Here is a 14910-nt window from a genome sequence, read left to right on the forward strand (position 1 = left end):
TTACTACGAATGCAGCCAGAGAAACAGGATATGGAAAATATAAATGAGGGGTTAAAAGACATGGAAGATAAACTTCAGGATCCTAGAGGGGAAAAAATTAGAAAAATTGTCTAATTTTTCCACCAGAGGTTCATATAAGGATAAAATGGAAGAATTAGTATCCTAGCCTTCATTTTGGTGTACAATGCACATTGTATTTCATCAATTTTATGTTTGCAAAGTTTCACTTTTGATTTAGGAACATAACTTTCCTTTTTCTCAGAAAGCAGTTGTTGACGGGAATTTTAATATTCATGAGTAATAGTGATCATATGATTAAATGAATCGACATACCTTATGTAGTCCTTCCTCACTTAAAACGTTTAACAAATATTTTATTGGGGGAAATTTATTAGTATGTTAAAAACTCCTTTACAAGTCATTACGGCCTATGCATAGAATATAAAATGTACACTGCCAAGAACAGATTTATGGCCAGGAAAAAGCTTAGATTCCAAAAAAGTATAAATTGAAATATATGCTCTGCTAGAAAAAAGGCGATGACTTTTAGCTAGATTTCACCCGGACTACGTGTCACGTTTTAACAATTTTTACCATCACGTCCAGGCGTTGGCTCTGGTTGCTGGGTTGGCACTTTCAGGGGGACTGGCCTGGGCCGCAGAGGCCGTGCCAGAATCCGCACGACGACCGGTTCCCCAGGGTGTCGCCCTGGGCGAGCTCCGCGGCCTGCCCATTCGGCCCTGCGCGGCGGCGCCGGCCGCCCGTCCCCCCGCGCTGGGCGCCCCTCGGGGCTGCAGGGGGCGACTCTCCGCGAGCCTCCCACGCCCCAGCCGGGCGCGCTGCCGCCCCGCGGGACCCTGCCTGGCCCGCCCCGCCCCGCCCCGCCCCGCCGCGGCCTCTCCCAGCGACCGGCGGGCTCCGGGGCGCGGCCAGAGGCGGCTGCGGCTGCCCTCCCGCCAGTTCCCGTTCCGGGCCTGCGAGGCGGCCGCGCCCGCCCTGCCCTGGCGCAGTTGCGGGCCTGGAGCGCTCCCTCCCCGGCCCGGGCTCTTACGCTCGCTCCTCGCTGCTGCGAAGTCTGCAAAGCTGGAGGCCAAGTAAGTCCCAGCGACTGGGGCTGCGCGGGGCCGACGCTCTCTGGGGTCCCGGCGCCGCGGGCGCGGAGCTGGCGGGAGGCGGGATGTGCGCGGGCGGCGTGGAGCAAGGCGAGGAGGCCCGGCAGTTTGAGAAACGCCGCCAAAGTTCAGAGGGATGAGCTTCAGCTTCCACGGGCTCGTGGTCTAAGGCAAGGGTTCTCAATCCTTCCAGCACCTTAGAATCACCTGGGGAACTTCTAAAATCCAGATTCTGAGCCGGCAACCTAGATCAACTTCATCAGAATGCCTAAGGGTAGGACCCAGGCCCCTGTGCCATTTTACACCTCCCGGTGCAGCCAGGGTTAGGGAGCAGAGACTAAAAGGTGCCAGCAAGAGAAGGTAAAGGGCCTTCATGGAGTCCCGCCTGCAGACGGGCCAGCTGCTTCCAGGGTCCTGCTTGGTCCTGCGGACGCGGTGAGAACTTCCCTGGGGTTTCATGGGCCACAAAGTAGACAGATGAGAGGATGCTTGGCAGGAACCCCTGAATATCATATTCGAAAAAGCCCCCGATGTGCACACGGTTTTTTGGCACATTGTGAAGAACATTATGAAATGACAGATTATGATGCCCCATTGGTTCTGCATTCTGGGAAATGACTCCATTGTTTGATAGTTGAAAGTAAATCTGGGGAAGCCAGTAAACCCATGGTCTTGATGACTTCTGCGCTTTCTGTTTTAAGGCTGAAGCCAGTAGCTGTGCTTGCCAGAGGGTGGGGTTTGCCCTCCCTAAAAGCCCCCTGTTTGAGATTTACCTATCATGTTCAGGTAAGAGTAACTCCACCATGCATGTTAGAGAGGAGTGGATTCCTTGTTCTCACCTGGGGGTAGATGCCAGGGGCAGGTGCCTGTAATACAGGCAAGCTGGGCCATTGACAAGGGACAGGCTTCTACTGAATATGCTGGACGGGTAAGCAAGGTGTATTTAAAACACACAGCAGAGGAGTAGAAGAAGGGTCTTTCAAAACTTGCGAGAAGAGTAGGTTTGTTTTTTTTTTTTTTTTTTTTTTTATGGAATGAAGAAATAAGTTCAAGCTTTGAAGCGCTAAGCTTGGGTCCAAAACTGGGTCTAAGTTCAGATTCCATGATATGTGACTTTGGGCAAGTTCCTTGGCCTCTCTGATCCCCTGTTTTCTTACATGTGAAACAGGCATAAAATATTGACTATCTTCTGGGGTTAACATCGCTCAGTAGGCTAACATATATCAAACTCCTGGCAGTGTGGGTGATACTGGCAGGTGTCCTGTCAGTGGTTGCCAACCACAGTAGTGGCAGTGTGTGTGTGTATCCAACAATTGTTCATTTCATACAGCCACTGTGGGGGAGAGTGTTTGTCCAGAAAATGTGCACCTGAAAGCTCCATCCCCTGCTCCTCCCCTACCCTGCTGTCCTGCGGGGGGGCGGTGCTCTGTGCCCCTCAGGCCTCTGGGTGCTTCGAGGTCTGGGATCTTAGGCTGCTAGCCCCACCACCTGGGGCTTATTAATAGTTCTGGAATACAGTTTTACTCCATGTAGAGAGTGAATTTTTTGACAAAAGAAAGCTGTCTTTAATCTTGAGACTTCCTCCAACCCATCACCACATTTATCAAAAAATGGCCTCCCAAGCAAGCCGTGCTGTGGACAGGGTCTCGGAATTGATGTGGACACGCACATGTGGCTCCCTTGCTGGGAGCATCCTCGGACCACACCCCTGATCTTCCTGTTTTGTTGCTGACTCTTGGCCTAGGGGTAGTTAATCTTCCTTTCGTGGCCAAGGGCAGCCAGGAATCTGGGGATGGGAGAACTCAGATTCTACAATTGCTGATATCTGCGTCCTGCTGAAACTTGCACCTGGTACCCACTCTGTGCATCATAGACAGTCACTTTGATAGTAACAGCACACTGTTTAGATTAGACATTAGCACTGTAAACAGTGAAATAATGTTGGCATAAAGACCAAGTGCTTTTATAGTTTATGTGTGATCACAGATATATACTTAAACAAGAATATCAAAGTCTTATCTGTTATACAAAGAAAAGGGTTCAATATTTGTTCAAAATCTAAGATATATACATAGGATTTCAGGTTAAGTTACTAATTTTTTCTACCATTTTTTGGGGAGGGAGATTTTAGACAAATTTAAAAAGCTACAATTTGTACTTTTGCTGATTTTTTGTCATGCAGAAGCTGTAGATAATTTTGCAAGTTTTCAGAAGTCCTGCTTGCTTTTATCTGCTGGGGAAAGTGAGTTGCGTGTCACACAAAGGGCCTCCTTTCACGCATCCACAAGGTCTGAACTTGTTTCTAAAAAAACTCTTTAGCGCATCAAGTGCTCATTGAGAGCAGGTGTTTCTTCCAAACTTGACTCTTGTGGTAAGAGGTGAGCAGTCACTGGCATTTTAATTAATTGATGGTTTTTACCCAGTGCTAGAAAGTTTGTTCAAGCAGGACTTCCTGGCTTGAACTCTTATTTAAATTTGTGTTTTATCTAGAACTGCCACAGACCAAACTGTGGGCAGAGATTACTGTGCAGGGTTGGCCAAGGCAAGCCGGCCACCCTTCCTCCCCTATGCCGTCCCCCCAGTCTCTGGAGCCATTGAGCCAGTGGGGATGGTCCCTCTCTGAGGTACCTTTAACATGGCAGAGTTCTCTGAGAAGGGATTCTCATCTTTCGAGGCAAGGAGCAATTTTGTGTTACACTTCATTAGAATTGCCAGGTTACTCTCCTGTGCAGTGCCACTTTGGAATTTGTTTTGCTGAGGGGTCATTTTTCTCTAAATTATAGAACACTGTAGTTTAAAGAATTAATAAATAGGTCAACATAAGGGCCCAGGTAATTAATTGTAAAGTGAGCACCAGATTTTGGTAGATTGATATTTTAATGAAATATGAAAAACAAACCACTATTCTATATTTGTTTCAGATTGTTGATGTCCCTTGCCCTTTGTTGTATCATTGCCACCGTACAGCTTAGGGCAAGGCGAATTGGGAGGATGTAGTCACTTGGTGGATATTTTCAGAGCCACATGCGACTGGGTAGGGCAGTCGCATGTTGCTAAGGGAACTCCTTACATGGTAGAAGAGCTATGAGCAGATGATGATTTGCTTGGGAGGATATTTGCATTGTTCTAATTCCCAAAAGAGTAAAGGTCTAATGACTGAGAACCTCCCATGCTTCGTTGTAGCACATTCCCAAATTGCTGTCTATGACCTCAAAACCAAACCTCCTGGAAGGAACTGGATGGAAAGCCAGGCTTTTCTTTGGGGATATCCTAACTTCTGACAATTCAGTCCTGGACTCCATTCGCCAAGGCAGTGTTTTATATTTAACATGAAATCAGGCATGTTGCCGATGTCAAGTGGAGCTATGAGATCTATGATGTGTACCAGGCAGGCAGGACTTAAATGGCAGCAACAAAGGGTTTGGGAGTCAGAAGTGGGATCAAGTCCCTACTTTGTTCCTTCACTAGCTGTGTGACCTCAGCCAGGATATTTAACCTCTCCAGCTCTGTGTAAAATAGTGCCCTCCTGTGTAAAATAGTTATAATAATTCTTCCCTTGAAGGGTGGTTTTGAGTATTTGATGAGCTGATCTGTGCAAAGCACTCAGCACACCACCTGGCTCACAGTGAGTAGTGGTGATTAGTATGGTCACAATGATTTTGATAACTACTTTGGTCCCAGTGCTAATCTTGCCACCTCCCAGTTGTGTGACTTTGGATAAAGGTCCAAATCCTCATGAGCCTCAGCTTTTGTACCTGTAGAATGGAGATTAACTCTACCTGTCTTGAAGGATTGTTTTGAGGCTTGATTTGATTAAATGAAATGATGATGGGTCTGATCTGGTAGACCCTAAATAATAATAGCATTTACATAGACCTATTGTGTGCCACATTGGTCTAAGGGCTTTAGGTTTTTTGTTTGTTTTTAGCTCATTGAATCTTCCCACGAAATCTATGTAGTAGTTATCATTTCTCCCCATTTTACAGATGAGACAAGTGAGGCTCAACAAGATTAAATAACTAACCCAAAGTCAAAGACAGTGAGACCTATGCACAGGACTTGAAGCAGAGACCCTATTCTTGCCCACTGCCCCATACGCTCAGCAAGGGCCCCTCCCTCCCTGCTCACTCTGCCTGCTCCCCCCCCCCACCTCCTGTAATTAACAGTTGGATGTGCTTATGCTCCGTATAGAGCCATATTTCTGGAAACAGGGCCCCAGCTTCCAAAGAACTGCCTGCTTATAAAGTGAAAGTGGGAGCTCCTTCTTCCTGCCCCACCCCACATAACTCAGATTTCAACCATTGCTTATACTGGTTGATCTAATATCAACTGAAAAAAAAAAACAACAACCCAGTCTCCTGATACTGGCATTGATTAACCTTATTAAGGTGGATTACCATGTTTGTTTTGAGATAAATGTCATCTCAGTGCACTGAGATCGTTGGCCTGGGCGTAGTAAAGCATGCCTTCACCCAGACAGGTGTGTGGAGTGTTTCAGGAGACAGAAACCAGGCCTACGTGTTCCCAGGATGGGGCTCAGGTGGACAGTGACAGTATTTACAACAATATTCCACCACAAGTACAGTGGCCCTTTCTAAGCACACCACCTTTTTGGAAATTCCTTACTCATCTTCTCTCTCCTTTATGCTCCTGTGGCTTTTGTCATTTCTTAAGACCTGGCGATCTTTTTCAAAGGTCTGGGTCAAGGGAACTGGGGTGGCCGGGGAGGTGAGGGGGGAAAGATACAGTCTCAATTGAGTGAGTTGTGGGTACTTTTGCATTTCTGATAATGAGGTGGAAATTGTTTTTCTGCCTTTCCCATGTGGGGGAAATGCTTTACTGGCTCTGTTAGAAAGCCATTTGTAGCTCCTGGTTCCTCTTGGCTCTTTGGGGCTTCAGTTCTGTGACACATCAACTCAACAGATATTATCAGAAGACCTTGCTGGTGCCAGGAGTCTAAGTCCTTGGATTAAAGCAGTGAATAACACAGACCCAGCCTCTGATCAAATGGAGTTTGCAGGCTACTGGGTGATGGCTTAGCTCCAGCTGCTAAAGCAAACTCTCATAGCTTGGGTGGCTTAAGCAATGAACATTTTTTCTCACCACTGTGCAGGCTGGAAGTGTGAGATCAGAGTGCCAGGCATGGTCTGGTGTGGTGATGGCCTGCTTCCTGGCATGCAAGAGAGCTCTCTCCTGTCCCTTCCTACAAAGGCACTAATCCCATCATGGGGGCTTCCCCTCCATGATCTCATCTAACCCTAACCACCTCCGGAAGCCCCACCTCCAAACACCATCGCATTGGGGATAAAGGCCTCAACATATGAACTTCGGGGAGACACAAACATTTGGTCCATAAGGGGAGGTTGGCAGGGGAAGGGGTTAAACACTTAAGTAAATACGTACTTATAAATTGTGGAAAGTCCTTTAAAGAAAAACAAGCACATGTCATGAGACAGAGATCAGAGCCATGCTAGGACTATGGGAGCCTGGGGATGTCGCTCTAGGAATGAGCCTTTTCCACTAGGACTTGGGGGGTGTGGTAAAAAAAGGAGTGAAATTGTGCCGGATGCAGGGAACAGCATGATTAAAGGCCCAGAGTGGGGATGAACTGAGTGTGTAGAGTAACGGAAAGGCCGGCGTGGTAAGGTCTGAGCCCAGGAGGGGACCGAGAGGCACTGAAGAATGAATCAAGCTCAAGTTGAGCAGGGCCTGGGCTGGGTGAGGACGTGGAATTTTATCCTAAAGTGCAGTGAGAAGCCACTGAGGAATCCCCACCCCTGCCTTTTGCCTACATTAGTAATCTACTAGAAAAAGATAATTAACAACCTATGTTTATTAAGCCTTAAAAACCTTGTCTTACTTAATGTGTGAAACTATTCTGAAGATAGACATGATGGTTTTCAATTTCCAGGTGCAGGAAATGATGCTCAGAACAAAGGGAAAGAAGGCAGAACCCGGATTTGGAGCCAGGTCTGTCTGGCCCACAGTACCTGCTCTGTGGCTTTCTGGGATGGAGGGGTGCAAATGGATGTGGTCCTCCTAGGTGCCCAGCATCCAGGTCAGGAGCCCCAATGAACGGACTCAGGTGGAGTCTGGCCATTCCTGGCTCCTTGGAAGCAGGAACAAAAGACCCCAAAGAGTGGAGGGAGGCTGGGAGTACACGTGTCAGGGAGTCAGGGTTTACAGGCACTCCATGCCAGGAACCCTTGGCTAACGAAAGGGCCATCAGACGGTTTTTCATGTTAGTCTGTTCTGCTTCCTCTGACTGTTGCCCAGAAGTCCTGCAAAGGGTGCTTTCCCTTTGAAATTTGGAATTCATCTACTGGGAATTTGCATACACTTGGGAGGCACGCACAGGGTTTGGAAAAAAGAAATTGTTTATTTGGAGCTTTCAGTTCACAGGAAAAGCACCCACCATGCGGGGCCAAGCCCTTAGCATGTCAGGCCAGCTTGCTTCTGCGCTGACCCTCTTTCCCCTCCCTTGCTGTGCAGCTGTCCTGTGGTCACAGCGTGAGAGGTGTGGGTAGGTCAAGTGTATCTTGGCTGGTTGGGCGGGCCTTCACCACGAGATAGGGCCTCACTTGGGGACGAGAGCAATGCTGGCCCAGGATGTGCGGTCTCTGGGGAGGACAGTTTAGGGGATATGGTTTTGTCATCTTCTCTATCTCTTAATTAATGCCCCTGAGAGTCACCGTACATACATCCACATACTCCCCCACTTGGCTCTGTGATAGATTTGTGTCTCAGATGCTTGCTGACTGTGGTTACATGTTCAAGTGCAGTTAATAAAAGTCTTCAGCTAAGCATTTTGGCCAGCAATCAGCAGAGTGTTAATTTGCTCAAGGCCAAGTTTCAACTCAGCGTCTGTGGTGACTAATATGTTTTGTTCTTGTGGAGTGCTTTTTGTTTGAGAAGCCCTAGACATTTTCTGTGCCACCTAAATTTCTAAATGCCACCTCCAGATGTCCTCCGGGTTCCGGATCTGCCACTTCTGTAGCACTTTCTTTTGCATAAACACTCCAACTGTCTTATGGAGTTCCAGGAACTGGGTTTCAGATTCAAGACTCCTTTGTTTTCTGTTGGCCTTCTTTATTAAGATATTTTTATTCACTGGCCTTTCAGAGATGAATATCAAGCGTGGTGTTTTTGGAACTTTGTTTTCCAAAGCCTGGATAAAACTAGGAAAATGTTGGGCAGTAGATGATTAAGTGCCAATCGATTGTACAGACAATGCTTCGGACATTGAGCGCTGGGCTCTGGTTAACCTTTAAAAGGCCACAGTTAATATAAATAAATGCCTTAGAGCAATAGAAAATAATAGTGATTCAAATCTGAATTTATCCACTGATAAACTTAGTGATATTTCCTAAGTGAGCCTGTGAATTATGGAAATCCACATGTCAGTGGGCATGATGGAAAATCTACCATGTGCCCTGGGCTAGAGTCATTCATTCGACAGTTTTATCCAGCAGCTTCTATGTGCTGGAGATGCAGCGACTCACCAAATGGACAATCATCCCTTGCTGTCAGACGATGGGCCTCAAAGATGACCAGACACCCACATGACACTCGTGGGTCATGGCAAGTGCTTCCTTTGTGACCAGTGCTGTTGTAAACACCATATGTATATGGTTGCATCCCCATAGAAACCCTTTGAGGTAGTGCTATTATTATCTGCACTTATGGATAAGAAAACTGAAACCCAGTGGGGCAGTGTTATTTGCCCAAATCCCACAGCCAGTGAGCGGAACCAGGTAGCTTGGTTTCAGGCTGTGCCCTTCACTGCCAGTTGATGTGACCAGAGAATGATCCATTTAGGAAACAAAGTGCCATGTCCTCTGAGAGAGGTGGATTTAAAGTACCATGGGAGTTCACAGTGGGGACAGATGGGCTTCGGGGAGGGACAGGGTGAGGTGGCAGCCCTGACCTTTCCCCACTGGCACAGGTGTCAGTCCCTGCTGGGGGTGTGGGGGAGGTTCCGGAGGGGGTTACACTAGCCAGAAGTAAACCAAGGAAGCAACTGCCTCAGTGCCAGGATACCTGGGTTCTAGTTTTGGTTGATACCGACAAGTCTCTGCCCTGCCCAGAGCCTTATTTTCCTCATCTCTAAAATGGGCGTGTTGAATAACATTCCACTGGACTCTAGGGTTTCAACAGAGAGGGGATGGGCTGGCTCTCTGTGCATTCTGCACAGGGTTTCTTGACCAGAAGAGGTTGTTGTTAGGCTCTGAGGGATGAGGGGGCAGATGTTTGACTTCCCAGAAGGCTCAGGCAGCCGTGAGGGGTGTCTGCATTCTGGGGTGGTCCCACCCGAGTGCTGACGTCACTGTGTCTGTCTTCCTTCCTTTGTAGGCAGGGTGGCAGTGTCTGCCTGTCTGGGGTTCACACGATGTGGCACTTTCAGCTGAAAGAGAGAATGGGAGGGGGGGGAAGGAAGCGGGAGGGAAAGACAGGAGATATGATGGAGAGGACTGACCAACTTCTATCTGCCTTGAAATTCTGAGGGATTAAGTGCTTTCAGATACTTAAAGTAAATGAATGTTAATGGTGTTTAAAAGCTTCAAATAATAATTGTAGCTTCCTCCATCTGCTAAATTTTATCCAGAGGGGGCTGTCAGTAGTTTTCTGCTATGGCAAAGGCATCCAAGACTAGGCTCATTTTCCAGGTTAAGTTCCTTGGGAAATTGAAAACAAAACAAGGAAAACAAGTAGACACCAAAAAAAAAACAACACAAATTTTTGTGGAGTACACAGCAGGGAGAGTAGGACCCGGTTTGAGTTGACCCATTGTGTGTGTTCTCTGCGCAGCTCTGTCAATATTATATAAAAATGCGCTCGGTCTTAGTTTCCTGCGAGGTTGCTGAGGGGTGGGTCAGTCCACCCGCCTCACCCCTGGGCAACTTGAAGAATGGCGGAGGCTTGTTCACACCATCACCCTGAATATCCAAGTGGTTCCTGTCAACAAATACTTCTTAACTTGTAAGACTTGAAGGCTGTGTATTAAATTCACCAAAATGAATCTTATTCAAGAGAGAAGTAACTTATTGAGGGAGAATCCAGATACTATCCTCAGCATTCGTGGATATGGGTGTTCAAGTTATGCTGGGGGTTATGGTCAGGTTGGTGGAGCCTATCCTGACCTGCATTTTGTAATCTGGGTAATAACATCTCTGAGGTAGGCAAGTGTCTACCTGAGGTAGACAGGGAATGATGGCTTTATTTTACCTTATTTTAGTTCAGTAAATATATAGCAACCATCTATTCCTATTGTCTGGGGCAGTGGTGGACAGAATGGTTTAGAAGCCAATATTGTGTAGCGTGGGTTATGGTGTCGCCAGAGGTGGTGTTTGCCAGTTAGACTTTAGTGAAAGGATGTGATGTGTGTGTGTGTGTGTGTGTGTGTGTGTATGTGTATTAATAGTAGAGATGGGGTCTCGCTCTTGCTCAGGCTGGTCTCGAACTCCTGGGCTCAAGCAATCCTCCCGCCTTGGCCTCCCAGAGTACTAGGATTACAGGCGTGAGCCACCAAACCCAGCCTAAGGATGTGCTTTTTATTTATTTATTTATTTTTATTTCAGCATATTATGGGGGTACAGATGTTAAGGTTACGTATATTGCCCATCCCCCACTCCCCCCCTTGAGTCAGAGCTTCAAGCGTGACCATCCCCCAAACGTTACACATCCTCACTCATTGTGTTTGTGTATACGCATCCCCTCCTCCCTCCTCCCACCCTCGCTACACCAGATAAATGTTACTCCTATATGTCCACTTAGGTGTTGATCCGTTAATACCAATTTGCTGGTGAGTACATGTGGTGCTGGTTTTTCCATTCTTGAGATACTTCACTTAGTAGAATGGGTTCCAGCTCTATCCAGGAACATACAAGAGGTGCTATATCACTATTGTTTCTTAAAGCTGAGTAGTACTCCACGGTATCCATATACCACATTTTATTAATCCACTCATGTATTGATGGGCACCTGGGTTGTTTCCACAACTTTGCAATTGTGAATTGTGCTGCTGTAAACATTTGAGTGCAGGTGTCTTTTTCATAAAGTGACTTCTGATCTTTTGGGTAGATGCCCAGTAGTGGAATTGCTGGATCAAATGGTAGATCTAGTTGTATCGCTTTGAGGTATCTCCATATTGCTTTCCACAGAGATTGAACTAGTTTGCAGTCCCACCAGCAGTGTAGGAGTGTTCCTATCTCTCTGCATCCACACCAACATTTATTGTTTGAGGACTTTTTGATAAAGGCCATTCCCACTGGAGTTAAATGATATCTCATTGTGGTTTTTATTTGCATTTCCCTGATAATTAGAGATGTTGAGCATTTTTTCATGTTTGTTGGCCATTATTCTGTCTTCTTTTGAGAAGTTTCTGTTCATGTCCTTTGGCCATTTTTTGATAAAGTTGTTTGATTTTTTTCTTGCTGATTTTCCTGAGTTCTAAGTAGATTCTAGTTATCAGCCCTTTATTAGATGTGTAGCTTGTGAAAATTTTCTCCCATTCTGTGGGGTGTCTGTTTGCTCTCTTGACAGTTTCTTTGGCTGTGTAGAAGATTTTTAATTTTATCAGGTCCTATTTATTTATTTTTGTTGTTGCTGTGATTGCCTTTGGAGTCTTCTTCATAAATTCTTTGCCTAGGCCAATGTCTAGAAGAGTATTTCCAAAATTTTCCTCTAGAATTCTAATAGTTTCACACCTAAGGTTCAAGTCTGTTACCCAGCGTGAGTTGATTTTTGTGAGAGGTGAAAGGTGTGGGTCTGGTTTCAGTTTTCTGCATGTGGCTATCCAGTTTTCCCAGCACCATTTATTGAATAAGGATTCTTTTCCCCAGTGTATGTTTTTGTCTGCTTTGTTGAAGATTAGTTGGCTATATGAGGATGATTTTATATCTGGGTTTTGTGTTCTGTTCCACTGGTCAATATTCCTGTTCTTGTGCCAATGTAAAGCTGTTTTAATTACTATAGCCTTGTAGTATAGTTTGAAATCTCGTAAACTGATACCCCCTATTTTGTTTTTATTGCCTAGGATTGATTTTGCTATATGGGGTCTTCTCTGGTTCCATATGAAGCATAAAACTATTTTTTCTATATCTGTGAAAAATGATGATGGTATTTTAATAGGGATTGCATTGACTCTATAGGTCACTTTGGGTAGTATAGATATTTTAACAATGTTGATTCTGCCAACCCATGAACATCAGCAAAGGGTGAGAGTTTGATCTCTTCTGCTCCCATTTGGATGCCCTTAATTCTGCTCTCTTGTCTGATTGCTGTAGCAAGGACTTCCAGCACTATGTTGAATAGAAGTGGAGATAGTGGACAACCTTGTCTTGTTCCAGTTCTAAGTGGGAATGCTTTCAATTTTTTCCCATTCTGTATGATATTGGCTATGGGTTTGTCATATATGGCTTGTATCATTTTTAGGTAAGCCCTGTCTATGCCTATTTTGTTGAGCGTTCTTATCATAAAAAGGTGTTGGATTTTGTCAAATGCTTTTTCTGCATCTATTGAGAGGATCATATGGTCTTTGTTTTTGCTTCTGTTTATATGGTGAATTACGTTTATAGATTTGAGTATGTTGAACCATCCCTGCATCCCTGGGATGAAGCCCACATGATTGTGATGGATTATTTTCTTGGCAAGCACCTGGATTCAATTGGCTAAGATTTTGTCAAGAATTTTTGCATCTATATTCATAAAGGATATTGGTCTGTAGTTTTGTTTTTTTGTTGCATCCTTTCCTGGTTTTGGTATCAGGGTTATGTTTGCTTCATAAAATGTGTTGGGGAGGATTCCATCTTTCTCGATGTTGTGGAATAATTTATGTAGAATAGGCACCAGTTCTTCTTATAGGTGTGGTAAAATTCAGATGTGAAACCATCTGGTCCAGGACTTTTCGTTTTAGGAAGGATTTTTATTGCTGTTTCAATTTCAGTACTTGATATTGGTCCATTCAGGAATTCTATTTCTTCCTGGTTGAGCCTAGGGAGGCTGTGTGTTTCTAAGAATTTGTCCATTTCCTCCACATTTTCCAGTTTGTGTGCATAGAGGTTTTTGTAGTATTCATAAATTATATCTTGTATCTCCGGGGCATCAGTTGTAATTTCTCCTTTATTGTTCCTGTTGGAGCTTATTTTTTGATTTTTGATTTTTTGATTTTTCTTTTCTGCTTTTTGTTAGTCTAGCCAAAGGTGTGTCAATATTGTTTATTTTGTTTTATTTAACAATGTTGATTCTGCCAACCCATGAACATCAGCAAAGGGTGAGAGTTTGATCTCTCAACTTTTTGTTTTATTAACCCTCCGTATGGTTTCACTGTTGTCAATTTTGTTTAGTTCTGATTTGATCTTAATGATTTCACTTCTTCTGCTCGGTTTGGGGTTGGTCTGTTCTTCTTTTTCCAGCTCTTTGAGATGATTCATTAGGTTGTCTATTTGTGATCTTTTTGACTTTTGGATATAGGCATTTGTGGAAATAAAGCAGTCCTCTCAGGACTGCTTTAGCTTTGTCCCACAGGTTTTGGTAACTTGTGTCTCCTTTGTCATTCAGTTCAAAAAATCTTTTGATTTCCATCTTGATTTCCTTTTTTATGAAGTGATCATTCATCAGAAGGTTGTTTAGTTTCCATGACTTTGTGTAGAAATGAGGACTCCTGTTAGGCTTGATTTCTACATTTATTATTGTGGTCTGAAAAGATACATGGTATAATTTCTAGTTTTTTTAATTGTTTGAGACATGCTTTGTGTCCTAGGATATGGTCGATCTTAGAGAATGACCCATGAGCTGATGAGAAGAACGTATATTCAGTGGTTTTGGGAAAGAATGTCCTATAAATGTCAGTCAGGCCCATTTGTTCTAGAGTTCTGTTTAAGTCCATTATTTCTTTGTTGATTTTCTGTTTGGAGGATCTGTCCTGTGCTATCAGTGGGGTGTTAAAGTCTCCGACTATTATGGTGGTGGTGTTTATTCATTTGTTTAGATCAAGTAGAGTTTGCTTTGTGAATCTGGGTGCACCAAGGTTGGGTGCATATATGCTTAGAATTGTTATGTCTTCTTGTTGAACTGTACCCTTCACCATTATATAGTGACCTTCTTTGTCTTTTATTACTTTTGTTGATTTAAAAGCTAAGTTATCTGTAATCAGCACTGGCATGCCAGCTTTCTTTTGGCTTCTGTTTGCTTGAAATATTGTTCTCCACCCCTTTACCTTTATTCTCATTGCATCCTTGCAGGTTAGATGTGTTTCCTGAAGGCAGCGGATACTTGGCTTGTATTTGTTTATCCATTCGGGCAGCCTATGTCTCTTGAGTGGGGAGTTCAAGCCATTAACATTTATTGAGAGAACTGATAGGTGGGGCAGATTTCTGTTCATATGTTGGGTTGAACTTTGTTGCTTTGTTTTCTCTCTTGAGCCATTGTGGTATCTGGGCTTTGATCTTTAACTTTGAGTAGATTTACATTCGTGAGTGTTTATTGTGCTGATTCGTGAATAACACTGTTTTGAGTACTTCTTGAAGGGCTGGTCTTGTCTTGGTGAATTCCCTCAGTCTTTGCTTATCTGAGAATGCCTTGATTTTTCCTTCATATACAAAACTTAGTTTTGCAGGGAACAAGATTCTTGGATGAGCATTATTCTGTTTGAGAAGAGAGAGAATGTGGCCCCACTCTCTCCTTGCTTGTAAAGTTTCAGTAGAGAAGTATGGCGTTATTCAGATTGGCTTTCCTTTGTATGTTACTTGCTTCTTTCATCTTACAGCTCTTAGAAGGGCCTCTTTAGTTGATATTTTGG

General features: G+C 44.6%; 1 protein-coding gene across 3 annotated transcripts in view; it reads left to right on the forward strand.

Moving 5' to 3' along the window:
• The first annotated feature begins 968 nt into the window (after positions 1–968).
• Positions 969–14910, forward strand: part of NOD1 (nucleotide binding oligomerization domain containing 1) — a 50024-nt gene continuing 36082 nt past the window's right edge. The window contains exons 1-2 of one of the 3 annotated variants that reach the window (XM_076006333.1): positions 974–1094; positions 1814–1898. The gene's annotated coding sequence lies outside the window, so the exon portion shown is untranslated. Of the gene's footprint in view, positions 1095–1238; positions 1899–14910 lie in introns of those variants that run through there. The other 2 variants (XM_012735869.3, XM_076006332.1) reach the window with 2 other exon arrangements.

This window comes from Microcebus murinus, chromosome 9 (genome assembly GCF_040939455.1).
Source record: "Microcebus murinus isolate Inina chromosome 9, M.murinus_Inina_mat1.0, whole genome shotgun sequence".
NCBI classification, from domain to species: Eukaryota; Metazoa; Chordata; class Mammalia; order Primates; family Cheirogaleidae; genus Microcebus; species Microcebus murinus.